We start from the raw sequence: 18806 nt of genomic DNA, 5'->3' as shown, positions 1-18806 counted from the left end.
CTACAAATGTGACTCTCCTTTTGCCGCCACGGCTAGGCGGAGAAGCCCTCACAAAGAACCTCTTTTTGCCACCCCGGCAAGGCAGAGAACCTATCTCCTTTTGCTTCCACCTGAAGCTGGCAGAGAATCACAACCAGATGCTGACTCCTTACCTCTACCGACCCTTTCACGGATGAGAAACTCTAGACGAAGAAGAAGCAGAGCGATCCTTGAAGCAACCCTTGTGAATCCCCTCACAAGCTCCCCCTCACAAGATCCTCTCTCTCTCCCTCTCTCTCTTTCTCTCCTCAAGGCCTTCTCAGGTCAAGGCAGCAGCAATTTGAACTGGCTTCGTATGTTCGTCCGATCTTTGATTCCTGAAAAGTTAGAAGCAACAAGCAGTCCAAGAGAATCAATAGTGTTTGTCAATCATCAAAACATAAGTTATGAAAATAGATTTGCATTAATCTCCCCCTTTTTGATGATGGCAAAACATAAGTAGGAAAAAACTTAGAAAAAAAAATAGTTCACTAGAAATTCAAAATTAGAAATTCAAAATTACAAGCACATACCCTTTTTCCTACCACATCCTACTCCCCCTTTTGTAATCACAAAAAGAGGGTCCTAGACACACAAGGAAAAGAAAACACCAGACCTAGACACACAAGGAAAAGAAAACACCAGACTACAAGACAACTTACAAACAATAGAAAACACGGACTAGAAAAATGAGGGACCCTGATCATCAGATGGAGGTGGTGGAGGTGGCTGCTGAAAGTAGCTGGCAATCGTAGTAAACTGAGCATTGAACCAGGCGATGTCCTGGTCATGCTGCTGCTATTGGTGAGTCATGTAGCTATCAAAACGGGCTAAATCCTCAGTGCGGTGCTGCTCTTAGTGGGCAATATCCTCAGATTGTTGTTGCTCCTGTGCAGCAACGTAAGCGTCAAAGCGGGTCTCCCATCGATCAAGCCTCTCTATCAACTGATCAACCGATGAGTACTGGTGTAGAGGAATAGGATCAGGAATAGGAGCAAGAGCGGGAGCCTCCTCCTCTCCAACCCCCCGACCTTCCCCATTTCCTAGGTGGACATGAGTACTATAAAGGATAGTGAAAGAATTGTTTGAGTAGCAAGGAGGCTGAAGTTCGTGACGAGTAGGGTATTAGAGATTGTATTTAGTTTCAATAATGTAGGCTATGAGATGTCCTAAAGCAAGGTTGGGTTTCCTCCTATGGCCTAGATCGCAAATAGTTGTTAGATGATCAATGTAGTGAAAGAGTAGATCAATGGCATTAAATTCTCTCCGGGCCATAATGAAAAAGGTAATTAAGGAAAGTGGAGGAGTGATGTGGATTCGGTCCCCGGCTTTTGGAATTATGGAGGTACGAAGGACATGTTGGATTGTCCTAGCATCTTTGACTAAAGAGCTAGTCTCTCCAACATGAAAGGGTGTGGTTGGTTTGGCGAAGGAAATGGTTTACCGTGGACCAATCAAAATCCGAATCTGAAACAATTATGTGCAGCTTATCCCTGGTGGTGGATAGCTGTAAAAGCTCCGCAACGTCCTGATATGTGATATCGATCGGGCATCGATTCACATAGGAGGTCAGGGCTGTGAAAGTAGAATTTATGTGAAGATTTGCATAAAATTCTCGCAGGAGTTCAAAAGAAAAAGGAACAGCGAGGGTGAGTATGAAACAAAGAGAAGTGTGGGCAAAGAGATTCATTACCGGATACGAGAGGTATACAGGATTGATTGTTCGGGAAAGGGTAATGCCACACTCTTTGTAGCGACGGTAGGCAGCCTGATACTCTGCCTCCCTGAATCGAGGGTCCAGAGTGACCCTCGAGGAACTCCCAGAAGCCTGTCAAACTCGTTTCCCACCGGCCATAGTAAGGGATTAGCAAGGAGACACAAGAGGAGAAGGGATGAGATGGAAAATATGGCTGAATCGACCAAAATTTAAAGAAACGATCATATCGTCTAAGCCGATCGAAGAATCGTCCAGGACGATATGGTACAATAATTGCGTACAGGACGTTTGGTCAAAAAGGTGGTCCGATTGTCCGGGCCGATCAGATATCGGCTAGGATGATTAGACATAGGCGATCATCCCGTGGAGGTAATCCGAACGACCGTTGAAAAAAGCAGATCGTCCGGGCCGATTAGGTGCATCGTCCAGGATGATGCACAATAATTGATCGTACCGACCTAAGTTAAAACATTTTAAATCTCTGCCATATGTATCATCCAGGATGAACAGTGGATCGGCCAGGCCGATTATCTAATAATGGATCATCCAGAGCTGATTTTAAGGATTTAAACGTGCTGACACGTGGATCGTCCAAGACGATCCAGTGTATCAGCCAAGACGATGCACATAAAATACATCGGCCAGACGAAATATTCTATCAGCTAGGACTATCATCATGATTGCAACAGAGTTTGATCAGATCGTCTAGGACGATATTGTATCATCCAGGATGATGAGTTACAGCAAGTACAGAAAATGTCAGCAGATGGAATTTGAAGAGATTTTGTCTAATCATCCTGGTCAATACCTATCGGCCTGATGATGTGATAAGGAATTTGAATCCAAGGAAAAGATGGTGATGATCAAGGCCCTAAAAAATAAAACAAAATAAAAGCAGACAAAAACAAAGTAATAGAAAGCTAAAAATAACGAAAATAAAAAAAATGAATATTTTTGAATTTTAATTTTTCTATTTTTTTTATCAAGGCTTCATATGAGAAGTTCTCAAATAATTAAATTTTAGAGTTCCACAAAATCAAGGAGTTTAGCCAATCCTAATCAGACAAGGGTAAAATATCCGATTCTGTTAACCCTAGCTAAGACGTTCCTTATGGTACAATTTTCTTTTGAAAAATAAAAATGTTTAACTCAGAATAAACCTAATTGGATAAAAAGAAGATCCAATCAAAACTTGTTTACAAAGAAAAAATCTCATAAATAATAAACAAAAGTAATTTGTCTCAATCATGGAATTTGAAATCAGGCCTTTCAAATCATCAAATAATCAATGAGTTCTCTAAGTTTTAAGAGTTTAGAGAAGAGATAGTAGCTTGAATTTAGTGGGCAGAGCATCTCCCTGAATGCAAACTGGATGATTTAAAATTGGCTTGATCGTCCAGGCTGATCTTACGATCGTCCCGGCCGATCAGTTCAAATCAGATGAAAATCATCCAGAGCATCACCCTGAATTTGAGCTGGCCGATATTTATCGTCCTGAAGTAACTAAGGTTTTTTGAATAGATCATCCTGGCTGATCCTTAGATCGTCAAGGATGATATGATCGTATCAATCATCTTAATTACTCCCTATATTTCCTTATCAATTAAGGCATAATTTGTGAATATCGTCCAGGCCAATCAATGATCGTCCTGGACGATGATTTAAAAATACAGTATATCTTAATTGTCTATGGTAGCAACTTATTTCTATTTTGAGCGTATTATCCTGGCCGATACACATATCATCTAGGCCGATCTGTTAATGACGGCTTCCTTAATTAAGAATCCTTATTTAGACTTTCTGTTTTAAGCCTGATCGTCCAGGACGATGAAAAAATATCGTCCTGGCCGATATGAGTAAAAACAGAAATTCTAATTCTCTCAAGTGTGTGTGTGTAGGGTTACTTAGCACCAGTCTCTTTGACCATTACAAATAGACTCAAGAAGAGAAAAAAAAAACAAAGTACAGACTGACTTAACCCTAGACCTACGCAATCTTGAACTGGCTTCATCTGTTCGTCCGATCTTTGATTCCTGAAAAGTTAGAAGCAACAAGCAGTCTAAGAGAATCAATAGTGTTTTTCAATCATCAAAACATAAGTTATGAAAATAGATTTGCAACAGAATGGTTATTTCATAAAAGTTGATATTGAAAATTTTTCCATTTTTTCTCACTATAAATTGCATGGCCATGTTTTAAATAAGTGTTACAGGTTACATCCTCATCTTCATAAGGAGAAGTATTCTTCCAAATAATCACAGTTAAATGATGTTATTTCAGCTTCTCATAATCATTAGACTCCTAATATTTCAGAGGTTATGGGAAATATTCCTAAACCGCACGAATATTGAGTTTCCAATAGAACTTTCTAGCGTTCATAATGAATTTCCCTCCACCAATGTTTATGTTCCTATCTTATCTACTGGTTATGAAAATATAGATGAGCAAATGTTGGCTATCTCTACTAATCAAAATAATGTTATTTCATCTTCTATTAGTCCTTATTTTATTAACAAAAGTTTGCCTGAAATGGATTTTATGATGCTCACTATTAATTGTACTAATACTACTATTTTTCAATTTGTTGTGAATGTTCAGGACAATGTGATGGAAGTTAATGTTGGTATTGACATGAATAGTAAAGAAAATGTGAGGGCTAGCTATACCTTGGAGGGTGAATTGGCTTGGGAGGAGGATGGCCAGCCCATTATGAAAGGAAATGTTGAGCTTGTCATGAGTAGTAAAAAAAGTGTGGAGGATGGTTTTATTTTTAAGGAGGATGAATTGCCTCAAAAGATAAGGCAGGTTGGTTTACACAATGATAGTAAACTTCCCTCTAACTCTCATTATCATAGTGATTCTTTTACTGATATAGGGGATATGAATATTGTTGCTAAATGTTTTGCTAAAGATGATAATGAAACTAGCTATACTAAGTTTCAAAATAGGAGAGGTAGGAAAAACAAGAACACCATTTTACAATCTCCTAGGACCACACATTCGCAAACTAGTTATTAGCACCTTTTTATGCTTAAATGTATTATTTGGAATATTAGGGTCATTGGATATCCCTCCTCAATGTTGTGGTTAAGAACTTATAAAATATTTACAATATTTCTGTTCTTATTTTGCTGAACCACTTATTTTTAATTCTAAATTCTTTAACACTACTAGATTTTTGGGCTTTAAGGATTCTGTTTTGAATTCTGCTAATCAGATTTGGGTGTTATGGAAGGATCCATTTTGCATTGATGTTATTGGAGATTTCACTCAAGTCTTGTATTGTAATATTGAATTTTTAAATTAGAACTGTATGTTATGCTTCTTTTATCTATGCTTCTTCTTCTCGTAATGTTAGAAAAGTGTTATGGAAGCAATAAATTAATTTTTATAGTATTTATAACTTGCCCTGGCTTGTGAGTGGTAATTTTAACACTATTTCTAATCCCTCTGAGCGTATTAGAGGCTCTACTCCTATCTATCACTCTATGAAGAGTTTTAATAATATGATTATGGATTTTTATTTAGTTGACATTGCTTACTCTAGTAATAAATTCACTTGGAACCATGGTCATTTATGGCAATAATTGGATCAGGTATTATTTAATGATAGTTGGCTTAACACTTTTAATTCTATTTATATTGAGAATCTTAACAGAACTCTTTCTGATCACTCTCCTATGTTTAATAGTCTCAAGAGTTGGCATATGAGCTCTTTGCCTCATTTTAGATTTCAAAACATGTGAGCACTTCATGATTCCTTTCTTGATGTGGTTCAAGAAAATTGGCATGCCCCTTGCATCCTGATAACTCTGCCTTGATATGAAGATATTTTGATTTAAACTAAAAAGATTTAAGCAAATCATCAATTGGTGGAATTACAATATTTTTAAAAATATTTTCACCAATATCTTGAATACTTAAGACAAAGTGAACACTATTGAGCTTAACTATCAATTGTTTCCTTCTCATGAAAATTTCAGTTTGCTTAGGGAGGCTAAAGTATGTCTCTTTAAATTACATGCTCAGGAGGAAGCCTTTTGGAAACAAAAAGCGAAGCACCTTGTTGAACGTGATAAAAACACCAAATATTTTCATTCTTTAGTTAAGAGGAAATATACCAAAAACTCAATTAATAAATTTAATTGTGATGATGGTTCTATTACTAAGTTAAGGAAATTACAAATCTAGCAGTTCAGTATTTTCAAGATTGTCTCAATAAAATTTTTACTCATGGCCATATTGATAACCCCTCTATTTTTGATAATCTCATCTCTCAAGAGGATAATGATTTCCTCTCTAAACCCTTTTTTAGAGGAAATAAAAAGAGATTGTTCATGGCATGAATGGTGACTCTATGGCTGGGCCAGATGGTTCTACCACTAAGTTTTTCTAGAAAGCTTGGAATATTATTAGTAATTATCTTTTCCTCTTTTCCAACTATCTGGTAAATCAATTTCAACCTTGGCTTATGTTGAAGTTATCAAATAAAGTTTATAAGATAAAGATTTCAGCTTTTCTAGTTGGTTAAGGAAGTTAAAGCTAAAACCAAAAGTGGAATTATTTTGGTGGAGGATGAGAAGGTATGCCTTACCTACCAATGAATTTTTGAAATATAGAAGACTTTGGCATAGTGATCTTTATGGTAGAGGTTGTCAAGAAGTCAAAGACTATTCACACATTGCTTTCCACTGCAAATACCTTATTGGCATCATTCGCAAAATAAGAAATTGGGTTTTTAATTTTCCTATCTTCCATTCCTTGGCGGATTGCTTATCCCAGCTTAGAGAACTTTCCAAAGATTGTTTGAATACTGTAATGATCTACTGTACTATAGTTTTTTACACTTGGAAATGTCAGAATGACAGTAAACATGGTAACTATATCTTATCTACATCAGTTGTTGTTGCTAACATTCTATCCACCCTCACAAATAGATTTTCAATGCTAGTTGATAGGGGTGCTTCTCTCTGATTGGAGTTTGGTATTTATTGGCACCCCCCACCATTAGATTGGATAAAAATAAATGTGGATGCATCTTTATTGGACTTTAATAGAGCAAGCATTGGATGTATTGTCCGAGACTCTAAAGGTAGACTACTCCTTTCTTTCGGTAGACAGAAGATGCATTTGGATATCAATCAACTTGAGTTGGATGCTATTTTTACTTTTAATAATTTCTTACAAGATTGGATGTTTGAGAGCAAAGGTGTTATAATTTAAGGTGACAACTACAATGTGATCAAATTCCTTCAAGATTTTATGATGAAATCAACATATACGGCTAATAATTTGATTTCAGAGAAGATGTCATTTCTCAATGACTTCAACAAGGTGATTTTTCATCATACTTCTAGAGACTGTAATAAAGCTGCAGATTTGCATGCTACATTAGATTTGGATAACAATTTTTTCTTTGATTCTACTTCTTTTTTTGATATTCCAGCTTCTTTGTTTAGTATTTTGAAGAAGGAATATGATAGTTGCAATAATTGATTAGTTTGTAAGAGTTTTGTTTTTTCCTTAATGCATTTTTGCAATTCTAAAAAAAAAAGTAATTATCTTTTCTCTGTTGTTTTGGATTTTTTTTGTTGGTCACACTGCCTAAATTTTTTACTTCTACTTTTATTATTCTCATCCCCAAAAGAAACTGTGTTGGTAATTGGAATGATTTTAGACCTATTAGTCTTTGCATTTTTTTAGTAAGTCAATTTCTAAAATTCTTATGAGTCACTTAACTTATATTCTTCCTAAAATTATCTCTCCCTATCAAATGGGTTTTGTTAAGAGGCGGCCTATTGCTTATAATATTCTTTTGACCCAAGAATTTTGTCATGGCCTAGATATTTGGGGGAGAGGTAGCAACATTATCTTGAAACTTAATAATTCTAAGGCTTATGACAATATTGATTGGATTTTTCCTTACAATATTCTACATTTATTTGGCTTTAACTTGTTTTCTATCAGTCTTATCAAAAATCACATTGAAGGATCCTATTTTTTATTATTGTCGATGGAAAAAGCGTTAGTTTTTTTTTAAATGCTCTAACAGCTTAAGACAGGGTGTTCCTATTTCTTCTGCCCTTTTTATTATTGCAGCTGATTATTTATATAGAGTCCTTCCCAACCTCTTTGAAAATTACCCTACCATCTACTTTAGAACCTTGAGTGGATTTCCTATCTCTCATTTAAGTTTTTCCAATGATTTTATTATTTTTATGAATTCTTATTTAAATAGGATTAATTGACTTTTGGGTTTCTTTCTTAATTTTGAAATTGTTAGTGGGCTCTCTTTGAACAAGCATAAGTGTTATTTTATTGCCTCCAACAAAGTGCCTAATGCTTATATTGTGGCTATCAAAAAGACCTAACTCATTTTATGCATTCTCAATGATCTATTAAGATTGTTGGGTTTTCTCATTTTAAAGATAGAAAGAAAACCTTTCTTTTTGATGGTTTGATTACTTCTGTGTAGAATATACTTTTCTCCTATGAATCTAATTTTTTGAGTTTTTGAGATAGGCTTATTCACATTAGAAGTGTTCTTTGCTCTCTCCCTATTTATACATTTCAAACTCTTAAACCTACTAATATGGTTTGCAATAGAATTGATAAACTTATCAATAATTTTTTTTGGAAAGGGACTAATAGCAATTCTAAAATTATCTGGTCCTTTTGAGACAAGTGTTGTAGTATGTTGGATGAGGGAGCCTTGGGGTGTAAGTGTATGTTTGATTTGGCCTAAACTTTTTTCTTTCAAGTTGTGGTTCACCTTCATCCTAAAGTAAGCCTTTGGGCTAAGTTTATGTTTGCCAAATATTGTGTGGGTAAGCACCCTCTATTTGCTAATTTAATAAAGGTGACTCTAATGTGTGGCAAAGACATTGCAAGGTTAAATGGGTTGTTGAGCCTCATCTTTCTGGGTGGTTTGGTGGTGGAAACATCTTCTTTTTGCAAGATCATTAGGTGGGTGCTCACTTTATTGATTCCATTACTAATACTTCTTCCACTACTGCGGTTAAGGTAAATTTTTTCATTACTAGAAATTGTTGGGATTATGATAAACCTGCGAATGCAATTCATGACTCTATTATCCAACAAAATTTTAACCTACCCCTGAACACTGACACGTAGGATTTATTATTATGTAATTTTTTCAAAGATTGGGCTTTTAGATTAAAGGATGCTTGGCATGCTTTTAAAACCAAGAATGATGTTACTAATATTTTTTCTATGATTTGGCATAAAAGTATTCCTTCCATTGTTGCATTTTTCATTTGGAGAATTTTATATAAGTTCATTCCTACAGATAAAAACTTAATTAAAAGAGGTTTAATTTTGCCATCAAATTACCAATGTTGTTATCATGTGGAGAATATGCATCATGTTTTTCTTTTTGGTCTGTTAGTTGTTAAAACTTGGACTTATTTTGATGATATTTTAGAATTAAATTACTTTAATGTTAAACTATCTATTAATGTTATGTTTGACTTTTGGTTTGTCAAGTCTAAGGGCTATATTAGAAATGTTATTCTTTCTATTATTTTGTGGTATTTATGGTTAGATAGAAATAATTATTTTTTTAATCGTGTTGGTATGAACCATCATAGGATTATCAAAAATGTGAAAAACAAAGTTCTGAGACTTTTTTCTATTAATTTACATTTTGTTAAGAACTTTAAGAATTATTACTTTGTGGCTTCTAATTTTGGTCTCTAGACTGAAGATGATCATCCTCCTAAACCTAGGTTTATTTACTGTATCAAACCCCCTAATAACTCTTATAAACTAAATGTGCATGGTGTTGTTAAAGGTTCCATCTCAGGGTTTGGTGGGATTATTAGGGACAGTGATGGAAGTATTGTTATGTCTTTTGCGGGGTCCCTTAAGGAATTGTGATGTGAACTTTGTTGAGCTCTTGGCTATTTATTATGGGATTAGATAATATATTTCTCTTGATATTTCTAACATTGGAATTATATTTAATTATACTTATAGTATTCAATGTTTAAATAATGTTGATGATTCTGTGTGCAATTCTATTCTTTTTTATCTTGTGAGGGAAATTAAATAATTGTTGATCTTTGTTAATGACTCCTCTCATATGTATAGGGAGGAGAATGCTTGTGCCAAATGGCTTGCCAATTTGGGGTATGATTTTGATTTCATCACTGATCTTTCTGCTACTAAATTACTTATCCCCTTAAAAGGGTATTTAAGAATAGATAAAATTAGTATTTCATATTTTAGACTTTAATATTATTGGGTGGCTAGAGCTTGTGGCCCTTATCCTTTTTGGCTTGGGGGCTACCTCTTGTTTGTTCTGATGGTGGTTATCCCAATTGAGTAGTTTCTTTTTGCTGCTTGTTTATATTTGGATGCCAGCTTTTTCTTATGTGTTGCTCGGTGATCTCAGAATGCCTTTCCTGGATGTATTTAGGTTTTTTCTGGTGGGTGTTTTTTGGAGCCTCTCTGTTATTGATTTTGCTCGATTTTGTGGCTCCAAGTTTTGTTTCTTTGGCCTCCATGTATTTGGGGGCCTTATTTTTTATGTGGTGTTATGCTTGGCCTTTTGGATATTTTATCTAGCTTTCTTCAGCCATGGAAATCTTGTTGTTCTGGTTTCCCAATTGGGGTATTTCTTAAATGTCAAATGTCTTTTTATATAAATTTTTTGGTGTGGTAATTTTCCTATGTTTTACTCGGTGACAAGTATAAGGCTTGTCATGGATGGCTTTGGGTGATGCTGGTGGGTGTTTCCTGGAGCTCCTCTATTTTTTATTTTCTTGACTGGTGTGGCTCTAATTTCTACAGCTTTGGCCTTCGTATGTTTGGCGGTCTTTTTTTTCATGGTGTTTTACTTTGTTGTTCCCCTCTGTATTCTAGTTCTCTTGCTCTGTTGTATCTTTGTTGTTGGCGTTGGCTTCTTTTGGTTTGGCCTTCATTCTCGTCCTTTGATGCAATGGTACACTTGTAATTTTAATTGATTTTATGGTATATGGCATTCTTTGGAGTGGTTGGGGTTAGTATGGTGAATGTTTTCGTTTGAAGTTATGGTTTTTTTTCTAAAATGGAGGTTAACTGGTTAATTAATCCGTCTATCCTTTCCTATAGTGTTGCCATTGTGTGTTATGGGATTGCTTTTGGTAATCTTTGATGCTTTGTGGATAATTTTTTGGTTCTTGGTAATACATGGTTGATCCTCTTTAGAATTTGCTTTGTTGATAACTACTAGGACTAGCTACCTGCTAGCCTTTGTTTTTATTTATACTATTTCTTTCCTGGCTTCATCCTTTTTTGCAGAATTTTCTTAGTGCAGGTGTTTGTGGTGGTCCCAATCTAGAAGGGAAGCTTGATCTAGTTGCTTCTTATAGATTTTCTCCTCCTTTTAAAGTGCAGGTGCTCATTCTTGTGTACCATAAATTGTACCTAGGTTACAGTGTATTTTTGGTTAGTATGGACCTCGAGCTCTTAGGATTTTTTGCCTTCATTTTGTAGCTCATTCGAGCTTTAGTGAGCTTGAGGTCCCTTTAAGGACCGTGTAATTTTTCTCTAAATTAATGCGTAGGCCCCTCTGAGGATTTTCCTAAAAAAATATGAAAAATAATGTTTATTTACACACTTCTCTTTTATATATTGCTTCATATTACATAAATTGCATTCATATGTGTGGTAGACTTGTATTAGAGCATCCCCTAGGACAATTTTCATTATGTAGTAATCTTCTATAACATAGAAATTGAAGCAATGGGATATCATTTCAATTCAATCTCCACCAAAACATATCCACCCGAGCATTCAACTTAGCCGTCCTGATCCAATTCCAGTTCTGAGAATCAGCATTTTCTTGTGCAGTTGCTTTAATGACTAATCCCGAAATAGTCATTCCAGAATTTTGATTTATCAGCTCCATATGATCGTATTCTTCCTCATGTATAATTTTAAATTGAATGATCAAATTAGCTAGCTCCCACTCTAAGCATTTCATCAGCTTTGTTTCATTCCAACGGCCATCCATAATAATTTTTTTTACAAAAACAGAGCCACCCTCATTTGGGACAATAAATGTAGGCCATATATCTATACAATTATCCAATATCCAATTATCTTTAAATGCATCTACAGATTCTCCGTTTACTATATTCCATCTCACAATCGGCTTCAGCATTTTTGAAAACTTCACTCAACAGTTTATAAGAGGAAGAACAACTACCTCTGCTGTTTCCCTTTTCTAGCCTTTCATCGTATTTTGTTGCCATTACCTTGTGTAAGAGTGATTGTTTGTCTTGTAAGAATCTCCATGCCAATCTAGCTCTCAAAGAAAGAGTTTTTGTAACAATTGAATGCAATCCACGGCCCCCACTTTCAATTGTCTTGCACAACTCAGTCTAACTGACATAGTGCATCCCCATTGAACCATTCTTCTTATTCCAAATAAAGTTTTTGCATATTTTATCCAGTTCTTCTAGCACCTGTTTAGGAACTAATGAGTGAGAAGCATGAAAGATAGGAAGTGCTAGCAAAACAGACTTTACCAATATCAGTTTACCCGCCAGCGATAAGCACTTGCTTCCCCATTGATTCAGCTTCTTCAATGCATTATCTATGATAAACTAAAAAACTTCACTTTTGAGTCTTCTCAATGCTATCTTCAAACCAAGATAATTGAATTATTTAATGGTTTTGAAGCGCTTAATTCTTGAGATGCTATTCTTCATTCTCCTTCCCACATGCTTCCTGAACATTATGACAAATTTGTTATGGTTTATTCTTTGGCCAGTCCATTCACAAAATTTGTGGAGGATGTTCTTAAAACCTAATACCTCTTGCCTATGAGCTTTAGAGAACATGATTACATCATCCGCATAAAGTGGGTGGGAAATTATTGGCCCTTCTGAGTTAATCTTGATACAACAAGAGCTATGTTCAAAAGCATTTGAGAGTAATTGTGAGCAAATTATAAAAAGGAGGAGATCAAGGATTGGATGTTTAATTATAAAGGCATTATTATTGAAGGAGATTATTCAAATATCATTTCTTACTTTCAAAGAGCTTAGAAAATAGGAAAGTTTAAGGATGACGGTATGGAAATTCTTACAAACTTTAATTTTGTCATTTTCAATTGTATTAGTAGAGAAAGTAATAAGTTAGCAAACTTATGTGCTAACTTTGCACTTTTTATTAGCTTTAGTTGGGATGATTTTTCGTTGAATAAGGTTCCTCCTTCATTCTTCAACACTTTGAAGGAGGAATCAAGCTTGCTGTTGTTTTTTATTTTTATTATTAATATAGTAAGCTCTGGCTTTTTCTTCAATAAAAGACTTGTATTAGAGCATAGCCTTTTCATAGTTTTTATGTGCATGTTCCAAACTCTGTAAGAACATTTATACAAATTCTAGGAGGATATTGTTGTAGTATCATATACACAAACACATCTATCCTGACATGAATAATATATATATATATATATATATATATATATATATAATTTTGTAATATACATTAGCCCAACACATAAGCCTAAGAGTCAACGCTTCGATAGTTTTCTTATTGTCTAAGGATGTTATGCGGTCAAATATTTTTAGAAAATAAAAAAAAAAAAAAAATTTGAATTTTAAATTTTATTAAAAATAAAATTTTAAGTTACAAATGTCTTGGAGTCAGATTGCATTTGATAAGTAGGTTTACATATTTAAAAGTTTTGTTTATTTTAAAAACAAAAAACCAAAAATCATAAGGCAATAAAATGCTTTTGTGATGTTAGCTTACAACCCACTCCAAGTAGGCATAAGTCCAAGATGTATACACATTTATCTAAATCTTCTCCAAAGGCGTTATCCAATTCTTAAATAAAATTAAATAAAAACTTAAATTCCTATCAACTCTTATAATTTTTGAAGTCAAATCTTTATTCAATCCTTTATAAATTATAAAATTATAGTCCCCACTTTAATAAAAAGTATTTTTAAGACATAACATATAAAATACTTAATACCCCTTCGGGAGTCTAGAACCTAGTAAACAAAATAATCCCTATCTAAGTTGCTTTCTAAGATAATGGAAGAATTTTATAAATGTATATTAGGTTTATACATTGGTTTATAGATTTTTATTAAAAATTATTGGTGAAAGTTTCTCATATTTCAGGATGAGTGGAGCTTAAAGAAAAAATAAATGGTTTATCTTTTTAAATTGTTTGTCAAGCATCAATTTTCTTTTAGGGAAAAAGATTTATGATATATGGATTTGACTAGAGGAATATAAAGAAAATTATTGGAATACTTATTTATCCACAGGATTTTTCTTTCAACTTCACTGAGAATAGACTTATCTCTTCATCTTTAGTGGAGACTAGACTTTTTCATGATTTATAAAGGTTTGAATAAAAACTTGAGTTCATAAAACATAAATTATAGTTTAAACTCAATTTTGTATACCAAAGTCTTTAGGATTGGGTCCAGTTATAAATCTCTTCAAATATAAATTCTAGTTTAAACTTATTTCCCTATTCCAAGATCTTTTAGGCTTGGTCCAGATAGAAATCTCTTCAATTCAAAATTTCAATATACACTCATGTCCCCAAGTTGAAGTCTTTAGCAATATAAAGGAGTTCAATTATCTTGGAGTTGAAGTTGCTTTGAGAAGGCTAGTAATGACGGACTTTGAATTCATCATTAATAAAGTTTTAAGAAAGCTTAACACTTGGGGCAGCAAATTTATTTCCTTGTCTAGGAGAATCACCCTTGTTAAAACGGTATTGCTGTCTTATCCGGCTTTCCACTCCACACTTTTTATGATTCCGAAGTGTATCTTAAATGATATTGATAAGTTATGTAGAAGTTTCATTTGGAATAAAATGAATGAAGGTTTAGGCCTCAATAATGTGAGTTGGAATATATTGTGTGAACCTATGGAGAATGGAGGGCACGGGTTACACTCATGTTCTAGCAAAGTTGGCCCATTAAGGGCTAAACTTGCATGGAAGTATACTCAAGACAAAGATTCATTGCTACATAAGGCCCTATACCCGAAATATGGTTCACTTTCAAACTATAATGCTGGGAAGAAAGCAAGTTTGCCTGCTTGGAAATTAATCACGGATGGAGGCCAATTTCTTAAACCAATAGTGAGGTGGTGTATTGAAAATGGTGATTCAATAGATATCCTTAAGGATATTTGGGTCTTGGATAAATGTATAAATATGTGGCCAACGTTTTTGGTGTCTAAAGTATTTAATGAAGAGACAAGGATGGTAAACACTTTCATTTCTGACGGAAGGTAGAATATTAATGAATTGAAGAATAACTTTGGAAATGAGCTTGTGGAATTGATTAGTAACATAGAGATTTATTAAAATCTACATGAAGACTGGATGGAACTTATTCAAAAATAATTTGGCAAGTTTGTACCAGCCTTGGCTGCTGCGATAATGGAGCAAATTCATCCTGAACATAATTATTGGAGTTGGATAAAGAAGATAAAGCTCAATGCTAGAGTGGAAAACTTTTGGTGGAGAATATTCAATAATACTATACCTACTTATCATTTCTTATCATATAGAAGATTGCAAATGAATGAACAATGTCCAAGAGGTTGTAATGAAGTTGACGACATAGATCACGTGGTCAGCAAATGTAAGAAGCTTAACGATGTGTTTCACCATTTAAATAAGTTGGGCTTTGGAGTCCCACTTTTTCATTCTTTTGAAGATACTTGTAAGTGGTTGGCTCTACAAAATTCCTTATTGGTAAAATTATTTTGTAATGCTATTTATTTACATGGAAAGGAGATAAATGAATTGGTTTATGGGAAATCTGAGAGGAGTTCAATGTTCATTGTAGCTAAATCTGTTAGTCATGTAGTAGTTTCTAATGCTTATAATTGTTTTAGCTCGAGTAAGTTGGTTTCCAATTAGCATTTGCTGTTGGAAAATATTTGGCACCCTCCTCCACCGGATTGGATCAAAGTTAATGTAGATGCATCCTTATTATCATCTTACAAAGGAGGGATAGGTGGCATTTTTCATGATTATAAAGGCAAGTTTATTTTGGCTATTTGCAAAACTTGTGCTCATTGGAACTTCTAGCTATAAAATCCATCAAATATGTTATTAAAGACTTTATGTTCGAGTATAAGGGCATCATTATTGAAAGTGACAATGCCAACATTGTCAAGTTCATACAAAATGCGTTTAGAATAGGTGAACAAGGAGTAGAAGACCTTTCTTTTATTAAGGATTTCAATCATGTGATTTTCAATTATATAGAGAGGAGTTGTAATAAGTTAGCAGATCAATGTGCTAACTATGCTATTTTTAGTATTTTTTTTTGGGAGAACATTTTTTTCTCAAAGCGCAAAATATCTCAAAAGTTTAGAGTTTGGTCTATGAAATTATATCATTGATGTACTTAGGTATCTTTGGGAGTGAAGAATCCCATTTACATTGATTTGATACTTCGCAAGGAAGATGTCCTAAATAAAAGCCCAACTAAAGAACTTTGGAAGTCAACTCATTAGTCTTCAATTGTTTAGAAGGAGGAGACTGTATATAAAAGTTTAAATATAAATAGTAAAATTATAATCTCTATTGATGGAAGATCTAAAGTTCATATACCTCTTGTACTATATTTTTTCCATTTTCCCCTCCTAGACTAATAAGGAAATGAAGAAAGATTCAGTGTTTATCCTATCAATATCTAATGATGATTAAATAGATACTTGCTTAAACACTTCAAATTAAAAAAATTCTTAGAAATATTAAATAAAAATAAATAACTTAGAAGAATCTCATCAATTATTTTTTAGTGATTCCCCCCTATTCTCAACATTCAAGATGATCCTATCAATAAAAAAATTAAGATGTTTGATTCATTCATACCTTTGAATTAAATTCTAAAGATAAGTAATCATGAAGAAGAAGATGAGCTAGTGACTTCTTCCCTATAAGAGTAAGTTCAAGTAAACCTTCATAGTAATGAAGTTATATGACCATAGATTTCTATAATTGATAAAGGAAAACAATTCATTAATAATCCAAAAGCTTTAGCAGGTCAAGATGTAGCTAATTCAAACATTCATAAAGTGGAGTATAATATGTTAGCTCATCTCAAAAAATTGAAAAATTTAGTATTATTAACCACACTTTTGGGTGAGGTCAATTATTTAAATCATAATCAAATCTCCACAAATCACACAAATCTACTAATAAACTACATTCCAGACTTTAAATCAAACTCTTCACCATGATTTTACATTGTGACCCGATCATTCACCAATAAAACCTTAACTTAACAATTACCCTTGATTTACATTTGATCATTTGATTAGTCACATGACAATTAACAATTGTTTGTTAGTGATTTGAATGTTTCAAAAACAAAACTCCTTCAATCATCAACCTTCATTGACCAATTCAAAACTCAAGTAAAAATCAAACATCAAATCCACAGTTGAAAGTTCCTTGATTAACATTTGACTAAAAATTCAATCACAAACAATCATTGATGATTATTAATTATTTGATTATTCTAACCCTAAAATTATTTTAAATCATTAATTAAACTAAATCGAAATTAAATACATTGATTAATTTCATTGAAATTCTAATTATAAAATCAAGGGATAAAACCAAACCCAAGGCCCCTTAGTACATAACATGTTTTTGGAGAAAATTTCATCATCCTAAAACCTAATAAAATGACATTATATTTAAGATCTATCACTTTCATGTTGATTAGGCATGTTCCTTAGGTTAACCACATCACTTCAAAGGCATTTTAAAATACCTATCCCTTAAAATATTGCAAACCTAATTCAAGCACTGTGATTTAGATGATAAAAAACTTATGTGGATGATATTGGTTTCTCTTACTTCTATGGTATTTTATTTTATTTTTGTGTGCACTAATGATTCGGAAAATCAGTCCACTGTTCACTTGCAACTATATTTAGCCCAATACTAGGTAGACTAGAGCTATAGTCAGATTTCATTTTATTATGTATTTCAACTTTGTTGGGTCATATCATGTAATTGGGTGGATATTATTGCTGAGTAACCTAGAAAACAAAAATGGGGAGAGTTAAAAATGTTTTTGAGAGATTTAATTCATACTGTATGATTATACATTGTACTATACAAAATGTTGTGCTTTTTCAAATCCGTAGTTGCCCAAGGTTAAGAAAGATACTAATTACGTATTGATCAAATAATATAATTTAGTTCAAACTATATATCATAAATAAAATCTTTCTTAATTAATTCATCCATATCAGGCAATCAAATCATGGACAATTATTGTGATCAATCATACTATATGATATAGTTCATAATGTATGATTACTTATGTTTTAATTATGTCATTCCATGGATTATACCAAATAAAATCTATGATTTTTGTATTGATCATACCATACGATGTCCATAGTGGTAGATGATCACCCGTGTACAAAGTTAACAATCAAAAGGATCATTCAAATGACATAAGGAATTTTTATTGTTCATATCATATAAGGGTTTGATTGTATTGTATGAAATACTATAAAAGTTGAATAGTTTTTCTGAACAATCTTACTGGATGAGTTTAGATTTGATCATATTATATGATACGTGTATTATATTGTACGAATAAAAGATAGTTCTTTTAAAATTTAGGATTTCTTTTTAAATCCTAGTTGTTAAGGATTTCTAATACTCTTATTAAAAGATCTTATGACGTTGGGTTTACTTGAAAGGGAGCATAAATATGGAAGAGAGAAAAGCTTTGAGGGAGAGAGAGAGAGAGAGAGATCCTTATGAGGGGGAGTTGCAAGGGATTTTTAAAGGTTGCTCCACATATGGTTTCTACAATCTTCATCAAGATTCTTCCTTAGTTCTTTGGTGGCTCTAGGGAGACTTTCATCATCATCAGATCCAAGGTTTTCTGCCTACTCCATGAGGGAGAAAAAGGATTTCAATGCTCTCTGCCTACTCTAGAAGGAAGTAAAAGGATTTCTTTGTTCTTTGCCTACAATAAGAAAGAGTAAAAGGATTCAAGGTACTCCTTATTAGGTCAGTGGAAAGATTTTGTTAGGA

Source organism: Dendrobium catenatum, unplaced genomic scaffold, assembly GCF_001605985.2.
Source record: "Dendrobium catenatum unplaced genomic scaffold, ASM160598v2 fragScaff_scaffold_621, whole genome shotgun sequence".
Classification (NCBI taxonomy): Eukaryota; Viridiplantae; Streptophyta; class Magnoliopsida; order Asparagales; family Orchidaceae; genus Dendrobium; species Dendrobium catenatum.
This window is presented reverse-complemented; position numbering follows the sequence as displayed.